The following is a 19,274-nucleotide window of genomic DNA, read 5'->3' as shown; positions in this document are numbered from 1 at the left end:
AAGACATTACTAAAGAGTGCTGCATCCAAATATTTTCATAGAAAGTTGAAAGTAAGGGAAGATTTTGGTAGAAGAAAGCTGCACAACGAACACCGATAACTGTAGTCTGGAGAGGATTTCGAAGAAATCTTTCAAGAGCTTCAAGGAGATTCACGAGGTGTGGATAGTGGCTGGAGACAGAGGTTCAATGCCACCACACACTGGCGCATGCAGGACATGTTCTACAGGTGTATGACGGCCACTTAAACTGGCCAGCCGGATTGATAATCTGTAGCACTCTAGTTCTACACATTATCAATCTGGGACTGCTCCTACTGAATCCGTTTGGAGAAAGAAGGGAATTTCAGCAGAACTCTGAGCATCGTCATAGCTCCGGTTCTAGTATAAGTCCCCCACTGGCTAATACGCTTATTATATATATATAGTTTATTAACTTTATATACCATCCATCTATCTATCTATCTATCTATCTATCTATCTATCTATCTATCTATCTATCTATCTATCTATCTATCTATCTATCTATCTATCTATCTATCTATCTATCTATCTATCTATCTATCTATCTATCTATCTATCTATCTATCTATCTATCTATCTATCTATCTATTTTTTTTCTAAAGTTGCTTGCAACTTTCATGCGTTGCAATGTTTTTGGGCTTGTTTTGGAACAGGAAGTTGCTTTTTTTTTGGCTTGTTTTTCCTACTTATTGTTCCCACCCAACAAGACCTATTAATGGATCTGGTCGTGCTACTGCAGCGATACAAACAGTGTCAGAGTTACAAGTAGGGTTGCCAACTGTCTTGATTAGCCAAGATGTCCCAGATTTATTTTGACACCAAAATTAAAATGTCCCATACACTACAGCCATTGCACCGTATTTTGACTGCAGCCAAGTTCTGAATATGATGCAAAAATCCTTTATCATCCCTCAGGTGGGAAATTCAGGTGTACCAGCAGCAAAGTGAAAGGCCAACAGAAGCATGTGGATTCACACAAGGGTAAAAATATAAAAAACAAGACTGTATGCAAGGGCAGACAAAAAAAGGAAAATTACACTGTGCATTTATTTAAAATAGCAAAATGAAAGAAATATTAACTGAGTAGGGTCATTTTGAAAAGTACTAAGCATGCATGGATATCTGTGCAGAATAAACAACAGCCTGCTTACATGAAATGAAAAAAAGCATCATTGTATCTATGTGTCTGTGCCACACAAACTTACACTGAAAATTTCTAAGAATGCTGTTTATGATTGGTGAACCTTATAAATATCAAATCAACCTCAACAAATTCCATCTGCTCTGTGATGTTGTTTCACATAATCCTGAAGAAATTTGAGTATAATCAGGAAATTTGATCATAAATCTGTTTTATAATCAAGACCCTGGTAATGCAATGTGTCTGTGTAAATATCAGGACTTGGATAAGGTCCAAATTGCTGACTTTATTCAATTAAAGTCTGCAGAATTGCTGTGGGAACCAAGCATTCCGTGAGCATGAGTATGATAAGACATTGATACATAAAACATAGTTTTACATTAGCAGGAAAGGAGATCTATGCCAGAAATAAACTTCATTTTAATTTTTTTATTACCCGTTTGATACTCGCATGAAAAGTCCCAATTGAAAACCTGATGTCATTTATTCCGTCCATCACACATTATCTTGTTTTTTTATTTACCATTTTTGTAGAAGAACATGTTGTTGGGTCAGATTAACAAAAAATAAAAAAAATCTTAGAAGTTTCAGACACAACCTAATATCTTACTAAATAGAAGTAAAGAGAGGGGGAAAAAAAAACAAAGAAAAATGTTTAACAAAAGCTCCTTTTTTGGTGAAAAAATGCCAAGACAGCTAACATATGCCTTTTATTATACTGTAGATCAGATCAAAATGACATGCAATCAATGCATGAAACATCGCAAGCAGAAACTACTGTAACATCCATCCATCTTCTAATACACTTATCCACTTTCTCCAGCTGTCAATGGTATCCTGGACAGGTTGCCTGTCTATCGCAGGGCAACACAGAGACAAACAGGACAAACAACCATTCATGCACACACTCACACCTAAGGAGAATTTAGAGTCATGTTTTCGGACTGTGGGAGGAAGAGAGGGAGATAACCCACGTATGCACAGGGAGAACATGCAAATTCCATGGAGAAAGACCCAGGGCAAGAGTAGGACTTGAACCCAGGACCTTCTTGCTGCATGGCAACAGCGCTACCCACTGCCCTACCATGACATGTGTTCTGCAAATCCCCTTATGTTTTTTTCAGAAGCAATTTATTAACTTTCACTGTTTCCTAAATGTGTTACTGATAAAGATCTTAAAAATGGAATATGCATATGTTCAAAAGTCAATATTTAGCATAACCACCTTTTGCTACAATTATAGCTAAGTCTTTTAGGTTAGGTCAACTTGATTTGTGCATCTAGAAAGTGGCATTTTGCCCCTTTTTTTAGCAAAATAGCCCAACCTTAGTCAAGGGTCAACATTGTCGCTCTGGCTGTGTGTTTAGGTTTGTTAATCTTCTGGAAGGTGAACCTCTTTTAATTATCTCCTTCCGTATTCTTACCAACTCTAACCAGTTTTCCTCTATCTGCTACCCAGATCTCTCAGAAATGATGCTGCCACCATACCTTCCAAGTTGAGTATGTGGTTGACGGTGATTTGCATTGTTAGTTTTCCTCCAAGCATAGCGTTTCACAGTTTAGTTTGGATCTGAACAGACAAGCTTTTTTTCTCTGGGATTTAACAGTGTTCTGTGAGAGATGTTTTATAACCTAACCCTGCTTTAAGGCAAGTTTATTTGTAAAGTGCTTTTCAGTAACAAGGCAATTCAAAATGCTTTAAACTTCTCCACAACTTTGTTCCTGACCTGTTTTCAGTGTTCCTTCGTCATCATGGTACTGTTTGTTCCTGTTCTCCAACAATTTTCTAAGGTCTTCACAGAAAGGCTGGATTCATAAAGAGATTAAATTACACACAGGAGGGTTGTGTTTACTAATTAGGGGATTGCATTGTAAAAGTTAAAGGGGTGTGAATTTTCACTCAAAAAAAGGCCCAAGAAAAATTAACCCAATACAATTTGTTAAAAAATTGACAATTTCGCTAAATTTAAACTTAAATTCTAATCAGCTGAAGAGCAGAAGTTGAATTTGAGGGCCTTATAATTTGCATCAAAATGAACACATCTGGTTCCCTTTAGCTAACATCCATCGGTAAAGATAATGCTGTGTAGGCTGGTAACTGCGGCTACATTTGCCTAACAAAGGACAAGGACAAAGGGATATTCATGCTTGTGCTTCTCTAAATTAACATATATAGTTTACCCAACACAAGGCAGTTCACACACATTCACGCAGCTTAACTTCCTGTCTGCATATAGCCGTTACCCCCTACCTTTAGATTCAGAGTCAAAACTTCCCCTTGTAGTTTAAATCAGAAAACGCAGAGGGCCACCCTCTGTGATACTGACACGCCAGTTGTGGCGGATTAATTGTTAACAGAACAGACAGAGGGTGAAATTGCCATTCTTTGTGATTGTTTTTACCTCGAGCCCACACAGCATACACTTTTTCTCTTTCCCTGAGTTTGCCGCTCTGCCTGCTCCCTCCTCGTCCTTCCTTTCTACCCTTCTCCTTGGAGACCGCCCCTCTCCTCCTTCTGTGATATTGTCTACAGTATTGAAAGGGCCTCCGACTGCTGCTGTGTTTTGTGTAAATGGAAAGTCAAAGGAGCCGTGAACTGCGTAGGTAACACTGAGCAGTTAATGCACTCATCAAAAGCAAGTCTTTGGTTTCAAACAGATCTCCCATGGTCACTTTAGTGAGAATCTAGGATAGACAGACCGAGTCTGACATTTTCCTCCAGCATGCCTCAGCACTAAATTAAATTGTTACCAAGCTTCCTTGCCCTTAGTCTGTGTAACAGACTAAGGGCAAGGAAGGTTTTATAAGCAGTCGTTGTGCAGTGCATCATAGTATTTTGTTTATTACAGTTACATTATACCTCAACACATTTAATTGGATCATGCGATAAACCCCAACAAAACAAAGGATACCAAAATAGTGAGGAGGAATGAAAATATGCTGGTGAAGATTGTCAGTCATCCAGGTCATGGTCATTCCAAAAAAAAGTAAAAAACAAAGCAACTGGACTTGTTTTCCGTAGTTGAAGACGTTTCGCTTCCTCTCCAGGAAGCTTTCTCAATTCAAAAAGTCTGGAGTGATGTGGAGTACTCATTTTTTTTGGAGTGAAATGAAAATAGTTCATGGTTTACAACATTTTTACCAAACCAAATCTAACAAGTGTTTTGTGCAATTGTTCAACTGAAGGGAATACGATCTATTAGGATCTATATTTTTTGTATTTACACACATTTAATGGCAGCTCTGACATAGCTGTGTAAATATTTTTGCACTCCGAAATATTATTTGAGATATTGCCTTAAATGGGCTTAGTTTTCCCATTAGTGTCACACAATGTAAGAAGAGGGGAGGCCAGTGAAATTCGGGTGTAAGAACTATGACGTGGCCAATATTCTGGCTTCAATGAGGTCAGGACGACATGCAGATGCAGGATATTGCAAAAAGGGGCGTCACAATCCTTTTTAGACAACAGTAAAACACGCGGAGAGACACAGCCCTGCAATGCTGCTTTTTTGTCCTTGTACTAATCTGGTCCTTGACGTGCAGAATCTCATGCCTGGGCCCACAAACACAGAAACCTGAGGAGTCCCATCATACCTGCTGGCAGGTTAATTGGCTCCTGGTGTGTGCTGCGCTGGCCGGCTTCGGCCTCGTTTGCCGTGAAAGCCAGGGGAAAGCAGGTGCTCTGGGCTGAAACTAGGAGTTATGGGAGCATTTGGCAGATCAGAAAGGGAACGCCACCTCTTTGCCCTGGTCTCACTATTCACAGACATACTGTCCGAGTCAGAGGTGCCAAATGTCCGGCCTGCTGTGGGGATCACGGGATGACACTGAGAGGAGCTGGACAATGCCAGACGGAGAGAACGTATGGCATCAAAGGAGAAAGAGGATATAAATGGAAGAGCACCACCTGCTTTAGCATGTGAAAAGTGGAGGGCGGGGGAAATGGTTGCAATTCCCCTTATAGAAGATGCTTTATCAACTGTTCTTCAGTTGACTTTTTAATGCACAAAATCCAGTCTTATAGCAGCACATTATATGCTCGATTTTTTTTCTTTGTCTCCTCAAACAGAAAAAAGCAACCACATACACATATGGAGATGGTATCAAGTACCAAGCGACAAAATTACTTTAATACAAGAAGACAACACATATCAAATCACTGGCTGAATAAGCTGATCACTGAACCACATTGGGACTAAACGCTTTAAACAAATGAGACAACAGAAGGAGATGATGGCATTCACAAAATTCACTTTCATTCATCAGGAGAGGGTTTGTCTCCCTTCTGTTATCACTACATATTCAATTTATCTCTGGATATTGTCTGGACACAACAACTGTAATTAGAGATTTTGGTTGCAAAGGGTTTCTCTTTATCCAAACAAGGTTTTCAACAGTCAGAAAAGCTCCAATCCAATAAAAAAAAAAAAAAGAATATAAACATCTCATAAACTTTCAGCAAAAACAATAGAAGCTAGAAAAGCACCAATCAGGCTTTAAATACAACCATTTTTTAGTGTTCTTCGAGGCCCAAAACAGAAAATGCTGTCGGTTCTTTGATTGAGGCATTGATTTTAACTACCAACAAAGATTTTGCAAGTATAAGATCACCCTCACTTATCCATCAAAGCAGGAGTCCCTATCCCAAAAATCACAAATATTTAAAGGAGGTGGCTTTGTAGGGGGGAACTGATAATATCAGGATGGGACATGCTTTTAGTCTAAAGAAGAGTGGTAAAATAAAGTATTGTTTTGGCAACTCCTTCTTGGAACATCCATGCATACTTATAGTTAAACCCAAAGTGATTCATACCCCTGGCACATTTAGGTTTTAAGTCAAATTTTATTGTTACGGACATATTTCTGCTGACTGTAAGTAAGGCTTAAAACAATAAAATCAATTTTCCATTGTTGTTTTGACGATTTATCTCTCAGGATGAGATGTAAGTCTTTTGTCCGGAACTCTGGGTATTTGTTGGCATTAACAAGTGTTAATGCCAACAAATACTTTACATTGATTATTCAGGGTTATATAACATTTTCAACATCGTGTATAATTTGTATAGATACTTATGTGATGTACTATTTATGGATTGAATTGTGCTACTTTTGGCCCTATTGATGTTATTTATTTAGGTGTTCATTTCAAAGCTGCCTAAGAGACTTATATTAAAAGTCTCATCAAAGCAAAAGACATACAGCCAGATAAAAAAACAAAACAGCATGAAAGCAGTGGAGCTAATGCAATATTTGGTATTTTAGACCTTGTTTTAGTAAGCTGACAAACACCGAAAACACAAATCTTCTCAGATCTGCATAAGAGAATTCTTTTTTTTTTTAAATCTTCATATGAGTTGCTTAATTAATAAACCTCATGTGGGCCTGGCTGAGGCTTTGCACTTAACACGACGCCTAACAGGTTTCCTCATCAGGGTCATCAGTCAAAACACAAAATATAGACTTGAAGGAGAGAGTCCAGCTGATGAGAGTGAAAGCACATCATCATCAGCCCACAATGGTGCGTAAAACGTGATGCCAACAAAGCATAATGTTAACCATGATTTATTTTATAATAAACTTACCACGTTAGAGCACAACATGCATACAAATATGCAATTATCAATTTATGTTGTCTAAATAGAGACACACCTATGGGAATTCCGCAGCCGATTTCCAAAACCCACTTGAATATAATTTTTTTTCCGTCTTTCAAAAATAAATTACGCTGTTGCTTCATCGATTACAAGCTGATTGCCCTTTAATGCCTGCTTAACAGACAGGTTGGACCAAATTATGTCTTCTTGCTTTATAACAGGGACACTAAAGATTTTTTGCCGCCTTCTTCTTGTTTTGAACATCCGCCCATGACTGCCCATAAGAAGGCTTGTTGTTAGATGGATAGAGATGCTCTCACTCGTCTAAGTAGCCTCCAGCTGTTACAGTATTCTAAATAACAGAGCTGAATAAGTAGCAGTGGGCTGTGTTTCAAGGCTCCTTGGAATAAAACAGTGGATGAGCCTCTCTGATAGCTGTCTGACCTCAGACAAATGGTAAACAATGGAATGGATTTAACCCACTTAACACGCCGAAGGGGAGGTAGATGGCATGCAGACTCAAACAGCAAGCGCAATAAAGACGCACAGGCATCGTTGGGCACAGACAACGGAATACCAGACTGTTTCAGACACAAAAAGGAATGCAAGCAATTACTAAAAGTGATCAAATTTAATCTGTCAGAGTAGTGAGCACGGCGCCTAAAATCTGTCTTCTCACCCACACTTATCTCAACTTTCTTCTCCAAATACCCTAAAAATGCCTTTGCTCTTACAGTTGCAGTTCTGGACTCCTACAGATAGTTACGAAAACCTCTCATGACCATCAGGTGTTATGCATAAAAGAAATGTAAATGTCTGTACGACACAAGAGTACTTTAAATATGAATTATTTTATTTCCTTATATCCATTTATTTCCTGTCCCGGCTGTATTTTTTGTCACTGAACCAGTCCATTGAGCCGCGTGAACCTAATTCCAAGATGGTTCTTAAAAGAGTTCAGTTCTGTTCATACAAAATAAACTAAGCCAGGTACCACAACTGAAAATCAGGCTGCAATTCATCAGCTCCATTAACAGCGCTCATACAATCTTTTAGAAATTTATACTTGTCTTTTTCTCAGTCCATCATCAGTACATCATTTGGAAAAGGAAAGAGCATGACACCACTGCAAACCCAAGACAACAAGGAAAGCCTTAATCAGAGAAGCAGCCAAGCGACCCACAATCGCTCTGGAGGAGCTGCAGAAATTCTCTGCTCTGGTGGAGAATCTTTACAGGACATCTATTTCTCTTGCACCTCACAAATCTGCCCATTTTTAGGAGAGTTACAGAAAGAAAGCTAAAGTTTATTGGAAGTTTTTTTTGCAGTTCATCCAAAGCCCTGAATGGACACAGCACACACATGGAAGAAAGCACGCTGGTCAAAAGAGGTAACGTCTAAGTTTTTGGGCAATATGCAAAATATTATGTGCAAAATAAAAATAAATAAATAAATAATAATAATAATGTATACATACACACACATATATATATATATATATATATATATATATATATATATATATATATATATTAGGGCTGGGCAACGATTAAAATATTTAATCGCGATTAATCGCACTGATTAATCGCGATTAATCGCGATTAATCGCATTGTATTTACAAACTCCAAGAATGAATTCAAAAGTAGTGTAAAGAGCACTTTTATTTTAATGTTCTGCTGCCATATGAACAAAAGTGTTGTAACATTTGTAGCACTTATCAGTAACACATATTTAGTGTAAAGCTCAACTTAAACATGTAAAACAAAAAATAGCAATAATAATAAATTAAAGCTTATTGCCACTGACAGGGAATTCTCTTTATGGGGAAAAAAACTACCAAAAACAGGCAATTTCTGAGGTAACAGCAGGGAGCAGCATTACCATTTTATGTTCAATACCAAAGTTTAACTTGGCAGTGGTTCCAACTAACTTGTTTCTGTCATATTCCATGCTGGAAGAACTTTAAACTGAAATGCTTGCTAACTCGATATGCTTGCGTTTATTTGACGTTGATGTTTATTTGACGTTAAGCTGATTTGATATATATATATATATATATATATATATATATATATATATATATATATATATATATTCTCCAAAATGAGGTCGTCAGACTGCTGTCCACTTTAAGTAAGATACTCGCTGCTCACAGCAGCTCCACAAAACCCCACTTGAAAGCACAAACTCTCCTTTGGAGACCAAAATGTAGTGTACGCTAAAACACATACAAAACAGCCTGGGTCCCAGCTGCCACAATACACACCCACACAAACCCACAGGGGAACACACAGCAAAAAGTGCTTATGCAGCCTGTCAGCGCAGCACAAAAACACCACCTCTAACAAATGCCGCGCTGTGCTGTGCCATCCTGCTCCATGATTCATCACCAGGGGAATCAGCTGTGCACGCAGGCGGCCATAAACTTCCATGCATGTGCGTGCGTGAGTTAGAGAGAGAGAGAGAGAGAGGGGCAGCTGCCATTTGGGAGATTGATGGCAGGGGCAGGAGGGAGACAATGAGTTGTGTTGTTATATTTTTTTTCCCCCTCAACCCAGACGTCTGTTTTTTTCCATTTCTCTTTCCCCTCCCTCGCTGAAGCTCCCCTCATCTTTCTTTTTTGCTGAAGTTGAAGTTAAACGTCAACTCCTCCACCCTCCAACCATCATCCTGTCTTCCATCCCCATCGTTCTTCCTGACATTCATCCATCTTGGTTTTCACCAGCCAAGTTCATCGCATCCCCCCCTCCTGCTCTCTCTCTCTTCGCTGAAGGGGAAAAACTCTATCTTCACTATGAAAAAGAACTTTACCCACAAGAGGCATTAATCTCCCGATTAGTGCTAGACCCAATACTTGGATGCCCTTTCTCTTAAAAATGTGATAAAGCTGAGTTAGGCTGCAGCCCAGGAAAAAAAAAAATGAATAAAAGCATTGGCAACAATTAATAAGCCACCTTCTTTTACCAGTTCAAAAATGGACACACACACAGTCCTGAACACATCTGGAGCAAAAATTCATTGTATTCATTCTTTGCTGACAGGGTTAGTCGAAGTCGGATGACTCACGAGCCCTTCTGTGTTTCCTGCTGAAACAAAGCCTGTAATTTGGTCTCCGCTGGCAAAAAAAAGGAGCAAAAAGGAAGACAGTGCGATGCTTTCTCTCATTGCACACTTGGCTCGCCAGGAGGCTGGAGGGAAAGATGGCTGCTGCACACAGATGAGATGCACAGTACAATGAAGAGGAAATGCAGCCGAGCAGCGGAGGCAGTGAAGTCATAAAGAGATCATTTAGGCTACTCTTATAAATATTTTGACTATTCTACCAATGGACCAAATGATTTGGTGAAAAATAAATGCAAATGAGCCCAGTGAGGGTCTGAAGAAGACTCGACTGTTCCAACTTCATCTTATCACGTTCCTTTGTTGCTTCTGCATCTTAAGCTGATCTGAAAACGATGTAGGCTCCACCTGGGAACGGCATCAAACAGAAGATAAGCGAAACTGGGCGCTCCAAGGTGAACAAACTGCGCTACAACATTATTTTTTTTTGAAGACTAACAGATTTGTGTTTGACTCTAAGGGAAGCGAAGGAACTGATACATAACTCCATCTGAATTATGGCGCAGGCATGGATGTTCACTGTGCGGTTAGGGGCTGGATTTGTAGGACTGCTGACAGATTATTTAAGGTAAACTCCACTGGTTCCTTGGTTTTAAACGGGTATGCCTGTTTCTAAATCACAAACTGATGAAAATGTTCAAATAGATGAGTGAAGGAAGCTGACAAAACAGAGAGGAAAACAAGCAGTAAGTGTCTTAAAAATACTTATTTCGCTTATTGAACTTTTTACATTGTATGGTTTAACAGTCTCAAGCATTAAAAGAACAAGACGTGAATTTATTTTTTTGTCTGGCTAAGAAATTTTTTGTTTTTGTTTTTTTACACAATGTATTGTGAGTTAAAATACGTAATTTCATAACAAATGATTAATCGACTGCGCAGTCAAGCGTGTCCAGGCTTTTTATAGCAGGAATAAGCAGCGAGCTGGGGAAAACCCGGGATGACTTTTCTCTGCCAATGGCAAACGAGGGGGCGGAGCATGTGTCAATAGTTTGTTCATCAAATGCTTGCATTATTCTAGCTGTTCAAAGTAATCTTTGGTTCAATTGATCATGGGATAAAGTAGATTACTGGAGCATTTTTCACTGTGTGGATTAGATGCGTCCATTTATTTAGATACTTAGAGCAAACATAAATATTCATAGGCAAAATACAGATAAACACCTTAGTGGTGACACATTTTTCTAATGATGACATGTGAGGAGTTGAGGTGTAAATCACCGGTTTGTCACAATATGATGTTATATCAATTGGTTTAGATGACGATAGGATTTTTGTTAATACAACAAAGTCTTCTACGATTTCAGATCGATATGATGTGATATTATCTGCCCATCTAACACTATTATTTACATTGATATCAACATTTAAATAATAAAACACTGAAATAATAAAAAAAAAATGCGTTCTTCTAATTTCTAAATAATAACATTTATTATAATATTTTTCGTGGGGTGGGCACCAAAGAGCCCAGTGCTGGAATCTTGTAATCATGCCTCTGACTTTTTTAAATTATAAGTAGCTGGGTGAACGAGAATGCAGTGCATCACACCAATGCGCACAACCAGAAGATTCAGCCTCTATCCCTCTCTCATAAAATGACTAATCCGACGTCTAGAGGCAACTGCGGTAAATAGAGGATAACTTATTTTACACGTCTGCCAATTGTAAGGGCATGTATGGGAAAGAACACTTAACGTTAAAACTTGCACAATGCACCTTTAAGGGAAGAAAATAATCGGATTTGGTGTGTTAGAGCACGGTCCGGGTATGATCACGGACGTATGTCGACCATTTACATAAGAGGATGCCATTTACACAAGACGTCGAAGAAAACAAAGAAAAGTCACTCGATGAAGCCTTGTTTCCTCTGGAGGATTGTGTGTGTGCTAGAGTCGCGTGTTTAGTCTCGTGCGTGCTGACTTGGAGACCGGGAGGGAGAGACGGAGGATTCTCACTGGGAAAAAAAAAAAAAAAAAACAGTTGCTGGCAGGGCTTACAGTTCAACTAAACTGTTCTCCTTACTCACAGTTCTAATTAGTGCATGATCAGGCATAATTACTTTAATGTAAACTAATGGAGTTAATACAAATCATCGCAGAATCTCTGTTGGACTTAGGTCTGGATAAGATAAGATAAGATAAGATAAGATAAGATAAGATAAGATAAGATAAGATAAGATAGGCTTTATTGATCTCACATTGGAGAAATTCACTTGACACATCGGCTCAGTAGTCAATAATCAGAAGAAGGTGCCAAAAGCAGGAAAAGTTGCATCAGTTTCACACAGTGTGTTCTCATATATACAGTGGATCAAAAATAAAGTAAATAAGAAAAATAAGAATAAAAATACAAAATAGAAATAAGGCAGAGGATGTCTTATGTACATCCACGGTGACTATACATATGTATTGACATATATTCAGGTGGCAATAGCAGCAGAAGTCACTTCTTTCAGGAGAATACCCCTTCTTTAAGGGGTTATACACATCAGTAGCTCGTGGCACCAAATCAGTTTTGGTTTACTTTTAAAAGCGCACCACTACTGAAATAACGACCCAAGGGGGAAGTTCAGTGATCTGTTCTGTCTCTGCAAACTTCTGTTTCTTGCAAGAAATCAAGTGCTTCAAATATGCACCTCACATCGTCCCTCTCTGTGTGCTTCTGCTTTGGATCCCCCCGGCAGCTGGCTGCACAGACCATCTGTAATTGCTATGTTAGAAACTCGAGCCACAATGCCAGTTTACACTCACAGCAGTCAGCTGATACATGGCTGTGACCACCTCATCACTACCACAACAAAACACACACGTAGACAGAGGGGGGATCTTTAAATCATGCCTTTAAATGTTGTGAAAGGCGCTCATGTTTCATCAAGGAGGAAGTTGTGTTCAGGGTCCAGTGGTACTTTTCCTCCACATATAGTGTTTGCATGTACACAAACAATTTTTAATAATTTACAAGTCACCAACTTGACTTGTAACAGACATCAGACAGGACTTAATATTTTTTTCAACAATGGCTTTCTCCTTGCTCCTCTCCTATAAAAGGCATAATTGGGGAACATAATATTTGTCCTGGCATACATATTCTCAACCTTGAGCTGTGGATTTTTGCAGCTCCTCCAGAGTTAGTATCGGCCTCTTTGCTGCCTCTCTGATAAATGCTCTCCCAGTTGTGTCACACTATGGACATTTTCAGATGATGGATGGGACAGTGCTCTCGGACGTTAAAAGCCTGGGGTATTGTTTTATATCCGAACCCTGCTTTGAACTCCTCCACAACCTTCTCCCTCACTGGTCTGCTCTGTGCCTTTATCCATACTAAGTTTATTTTGCATACAAGCGGTAATTGTTTGCGCTGGATATTATTTAAGGGTATCAACTTAAAAGGAGAGTGAAAACATCTGCACTTTCAGATAGTTTCCCAGTTTGTGAGCCAAACGTCTGTTTAATTTTTTTGACAAGAAGCATACAAATGGCAATGACCAAACTGACCCATAGTCAGATGATTCTCACAAAAAAAACATTGTTGTATTTATACCCTCCACACATTCACATTTATGAAACAGATACACATGATGTGTGGAGGTGGTTCATTACTAAAAAAAACATCTGTGTACAAACTGGGTGTACTCTAGGTGGCATAAATGGTATCCTGCAGGACATTATTAAAATGTTATTAGAAACTATGGGAAGGTATGAGATTCTCACATTATGTTAATCTGAAGTCCCACGATTTCATTGCATTTACACAGGAAGATTCACTTTAGACCATCGTGATTTTTTACCCCTGGCAGGCTCAGATGTAATCTTATAATTTATGTTTCATCTGACTGGTGGTATCATTAACGTTTCAGATTGGCCCAGCCAGAGTGCCGATTAAAATCTAAAAGAAAATTTGTGAAAGGAGCTACAGATTAGGGTGATGGCCAAAAGGGTCTACCAATCTCAACATTTTGTAGATCTGCACAAAAGATGAATGGCCAAAATAACAGGGGGCACATGCAAAAAGGGGGTCAGGGTTTATGAGGAGCATTTGATTGCCGTAAGCTATTTTCATAAATCAATGAGAAAAAGCTAACTATTTTTTTGGTATGGCATATTTTAAATGAATTAAAAACAAGAACAAAATTATATTTTTAATATAACATTTTATGTAAAATGTAAGCAAACAATTTTGGATTTAACAGTGAAATATTTTATTTAAAAAAAGCAAAAACTTGGATATTTACAACTATAAAAATGCTTTGTGAAACATTTATTTCTGTTTTGACACATACACTTAGAAATATAGAATAAATACCCACAGAATTTAGTCATTTCAAAAGGCTAATTGTACAGCATGTTCCACCTTTTGACATGACGCTTTTTATTGAATGACACAAATAGGCTTATAGCAAGCTGACAATAACAGGTTAACTTTTCTGCTCACATCTCTGGCTATCTGCACGGGATAACTGTGATAGCCTTTGTTCAGCCAGCTGACCAGCAGTTACCAGCAACAGATGGGAGACAGCTGGCACTGTGCTACTCTATCCTTTTAAAACAAGCTATTTGCTCAAATGACAAGCCTGCAGTTGGCTGCTTAACAGACGTGGTGCCAATTTTGTCCAATCTAGCTTTATATGCCGCACCGAGTGGCCCATTGTTAGTTTCTACCCCTGGCTGTCTACAACTGGTAACTATATTATTATTTATAATAATATAGGTAAATATATATTTGCCGTGTCTCAGCCAGCTGACTGGCAGTGTGCAGCAACAGATGAGGGAGGGATACTTTAGCCTACAAACAATTGCAAACGACTTTACTCACTCCTGCACTGTTCCCGGCATCTCATTTAAAAGACCTGAAACGATAGGAACGGTGTGATGGAATGGATGCTTTGCCCTTTCTGCTCAGAAATAGATGTAAATACGCCAACTTAGACAAAATATTACACAAGAATCAGCATTTATTCTGCCAGTTGTTTAGCAACAATAAGACGTCTAATGTTGTCTGTACAGTAGAAAGGGGAGAGAGAAAAAAAGCAAAGCTGGCCGTGTTGTTTTGCCCATGACTCATACAACCCTGCGCTGTGTGTGTGATGCAGGTGTAGCTAATAAAAGATACAATTCAGCACACTCTCCACTAACAAGGAAGAAACCACGCCTAGTTTCAGTGTTTCCACACTGTTCTTAATCTCAATAAAGGGCCAACTAAGAGGTTTATCAGTTAGATTAAACTAAAATGGGTGAGAAATAGAAGTGAGCTCAATATTACATGGATTTTAAGAAGAGACAGATAAATAAATGTCCGTGTTCATGATAATATCGGGGTACTATGTCATTCTTTCTCAGATTCTACCTTGCAGGAGGGATCCTGCAAGCATGAAGGTACTCCATGCGATTAACCGTAGAGTAATTTGTCAAAGACAGTACAGTAGTTGCCTAATAAGATTTGACAGATATCCTCCATCTTTCAGCTTTCTAAAAAGGAAAACACATTTGTTCAGCTGAGAGTGGACGTGCACAAAAAAAAATCCACAAATCTCCTTACCTGGCCAAAAAGACAATCACACATAAGTGGAATAATTAGTCACTGATTAACTTAAAATGCATGTTTTTGGACTGAGGGAGAAAGTCAGATTCAGAGACATCCATACAAGAATCAAGAATCTTTTTTTGTCATTATGTGTTATCATACTGAAATTATTTGAGGAGACAGACACCGGCTCAGTTTTTTTTTTTGATTTGTTTTTGTTTATCAGTTGATTGCACTGACCCCCAAAGCTTCCTGAAAAGCTTAACACATGCAAATAGTCTTTAGGGTTTAAGAAGGCTCAGATATGAGTCCAAAAAGTCCCTTTAGGAATGATAGAACTTGCTGTGTCGTTGCATGAATTAATTGCCCAACACTCCATCACTGATACGGTCATGCCCACAGTAAATATTGTGCAATGCTTCAAGTTATATAACTGTGCGATGTACATGGATGGGTGTCCAGCCAGACATTCCCAGAGAAACTAGTGAGCAAATAAGCATTACTGGGCTGGTGGTTTATTGATCAGTATTCTCAGGATCCATTAGTATAATAGTTGACCTTTGAAGAAAGGTTTATACTGTCCATTTTATGTCTGTTGTTGATAAAATATTTCCGAGTTTTATGTCTTTGCTTGACCTTAGCTCACATCGCCACAGCTCTCTTCTTTTTCACATCCTCCTTCAGTGACTCATAGAGTTCAGAACTAATAACAAGAGCAATTAAACCATTTTCCATTCACTGTCGTGGTGGTAGCTCACTCACTTCTTTGTGACGTCTTGCATCTATTAAACCTTACGTCATAGGGTGCGAAATGAATTGCTGCCAAGATTTTATTGAGCTCAATCAGCGGGACATGTACGTGCCATTGCAACGTAAACAGCAGTCTCATAGACCCTCGGAGATCTATAAATGATCCCACCTCAGCCACTGTTTGACAGAAATCAAAGAATGGCTTAAAGGCAACTATTTGCAACTAAATGCGAAGAAAACAGAGACCTTCATTATTGCTCACGATGCTTCCCTGTTGTCAGGGATGCACCAAGAAAAGGTCCAACATGGTTTTTACCTCTTGAAGAACATTTCAAAGTTGAGATTATGGGTGTCAAACATAAAGAATTAGAAATAGTAGTGCATGCTTTAATCCCATCTTGTTTGGTCTATTGTAATAGCATTTTTACAAGTCTCAGTAAATGAGCTTTAAATCAGCTTCAGACGGTCCAGAATGTGGCAGCTAGACTCTTAACGCAGACAAACAGCAAGAGAGGACATCAATCTCTGTTCTGACCTCTCTGCACTGGCTCCCTGTACAGGATGGGATACGTTTAAAAAATGTCAGGGTACTTTAAAAATAAGAAAAGCTCCAAAATATATCCAGAACTTATTGATGCCTCACTGTTCCTCTTGGACTTTAATATCATGTGAGCAGAGGTTGTTGGTGATGCTACGCATTTTAAAACTTGTGGAGATCAAACTTTTCAGGCTGTGGCCCCGGGGCTCATGGACTCTCTCCCGTTGCCCCTGCGCTGCATGACCTCCACTGACTCTTTTAAGAAGCAGTTAAAGACATTTTATACAATCAAGCTAGATTGCTACATTTACTTCTAAGGCCTAAAGTCATGCCTGGGTTAGTTTTTAATTTACTGGTCACTGAAGCCCAGAACCAAAGGGTTGAACATCGTCCAGAAAATTCCTTGATAGACTTGGCGGGTAAATGTGAAGTACACAGCGACATTATAATTTTTCTGAAATACTGGTTTCTCCACCAGCATCCCAGGGAAAGTTTACGCTGGGGTGTTGGAGAGGAGGCTCTGACTGATTATTGTACCTAAGATCCAGGAGGAGCAATGTTGCTTTCGTGCTGGCCGTGGACCTGTGGAACCGTGGACCGGATCTTCACCCTGAGATGGTCGAGGGAGTACGCTTCTATGACCTACGTGTGTTTTGTGCATCTAGAAAAGACCTAAAACCATGTCCCCCTAAGAATGTTTTGGGAGGTGCTGCAGGAGTATGTGGTATCTTGGTGGCTTTTAAGGGCCATCCCGTCCTTGTATGCCCAAAGAAAGACCTGGAGGGACTATATATCTCTCCAGCTTGGGAATGCCTTGGGATCTCCCAGCAGGAGCCGGTGGATGTCGCCGGGGGGCTTGTTGCCCCATGACCTGACCTTGGATAAGTGGAAGACAATGGATGGATGGGTATTAAATCTAATCTACAGTATCTATACTTAAAATATCTGGTACATTACAGAAATCAAAATATATCATATATGCTTTATATATATATATATATATATATGCTATATATATGCTATATATATATATATATATATATATATATATATATATATATATATATATATATATATATATATATATATATATATATATATATATGCTATATATATATATATATATATATATATCAAGTAAAATTGATCTATTGTAATCAAGTGAAACTTGATATACTTAACATAAAAAGTAGGCTGCATATATCAAACATCCTTGACACGTCAAATATACTCTATGTATCAAGTATATTTGGGATATCTTGAGGTACGTGTGCTTGTTTTATCAATTTTATTTAAAATATGAAGTGCCGTATATATGGTTCCAACTTCGATTTCTCATACGGATGCACCAAAAACCGTTTGGTGTTTCCAGTGTGTTAATGAGAGGTGCGAATTCAGTTGAAACAGTTTCATATAAAAAGTTCCTATATTTCAATCTGGACAGGGCCTAAATAAACACAGTAAGCTCAAGACCAAGAAAGGGCACGCGTGTTAATTAGCGAGCGAAGTCGAGTGCGACTTGGAAAGAACAACCAGATAAAAAAGATGCACAGTAGCACAGAACAGAGCAAAAAAGAACAAAGCTGGTGCATGCTTTCCTGATCCGCAGCATGTTATCTATACGCCCCTCTGCCCTGTCTGAGGTGCACAACAGGTTCAGTTACAGCCTCCATTATTTGAGGACGCTCAGATCATCACAAGCTTAAGACAGAAAATAAAAAAAAACAAGTGTTTAATTGCCTCTCTCAAAGCTGATATGAAGATCTTAGGCTGGTGATTAATTAATGGAGCCTGGGGCTGCGGGTTCACGCTGGATGAAACAACATGATGTGTGAGAGGGAAGAGAGCAGAGGCTCGGATCTGAAAGACTACACAGTAAAACGAAAGACGGCGGGAAGACAGCGTGTAACATCTCGTGTGACGTCATTCAGCTGGAGCGTAAAGACGTCTGCTCATTCAGGTGACGCTAACATTTCTGATCACGCATGTGTGTCGAGCTTCTGGTGCACATGTGCATCATTTTTACGGTGCTTGGCAAAGGACAAAGCTGCCCAGCTTCCAAAAAAATGATCCTCTTCTCCTCTGCGACATTGAAAAAGGTGCATATATGGCTGTCGGTGCAAGAGAAATGGATAAACCAACCTCCACGATAACAACCAAAAAACCCTTACATCACACTTCTCTCAGTTAATAACCTCCAAGCACCCCTTTGAACATGTGTGAGAGTCTGAGGACTATCCGATTACACCAAAACGGCAAAACCCCAAAGGTGTGAAGCGGAATCTGATCCTCATGAGGAAACTCATGCAAAATGTAAAAAAAAATAAAAAATCATGCGCCCCAGTAGACATTTATGGATGACCATCTTTTCAGAAAAGCTGTATTTTACACAAGGAGGGCCTCTTTTTGTCCGTGTGTGCAATATGTGAGCCTGTGAGTATGTGTGTTCAGGGAATAAAAAGACACTGAGGGGGTGGGGAAAGAGTAAGAGCACTGGAAATGTACTCCAGTGACTCTACAGCTTCCAAGTGGACAGCTGGATTCTGCCTTCCAACTTAACAATATGCACATTCAAAACTATAT

The 19,274-nt window shown here is 39.0% G+C and overlaps 1 protein-coding gene across 1 annotated transcript in view; it reads right to left on the bottom strand.

Annotated features, from left to right (window-relative positions):
- The window catches only part of tbkbp1 (TBK1 binding protein 1), a 91,956-nt gene that overhangs the window by 54,154 nt on the left and 18,528 nt on the right, over positions 1-19,274 (bottom strand). The gene's annotated exons all lie outside the window — the stretch shown is intronic.

This window comes from Fundulus heteroclitus, chromosome 10 (assembly GCF_011125445.2).
Source record: "Fundulus heteroclitus isolate FHET01 chromosome 10, MU-UCD_Fhet_4.1, whole genome shotgun sequence".
In the NCBI taxonomy this organism is placed as follows: domain Eukaryota; kingdom Metazoa; phylum Chordata; class Actinopteri; order Cyprinodontiformes; family Fundulidae; genus Fundulus; species Fundulus heteroclitus.
The sequence above is the reverse complement of the archived record's forward strand: the minus strand, read 5'-3'. Positions and strand labels throughout refer to the sequence as shown.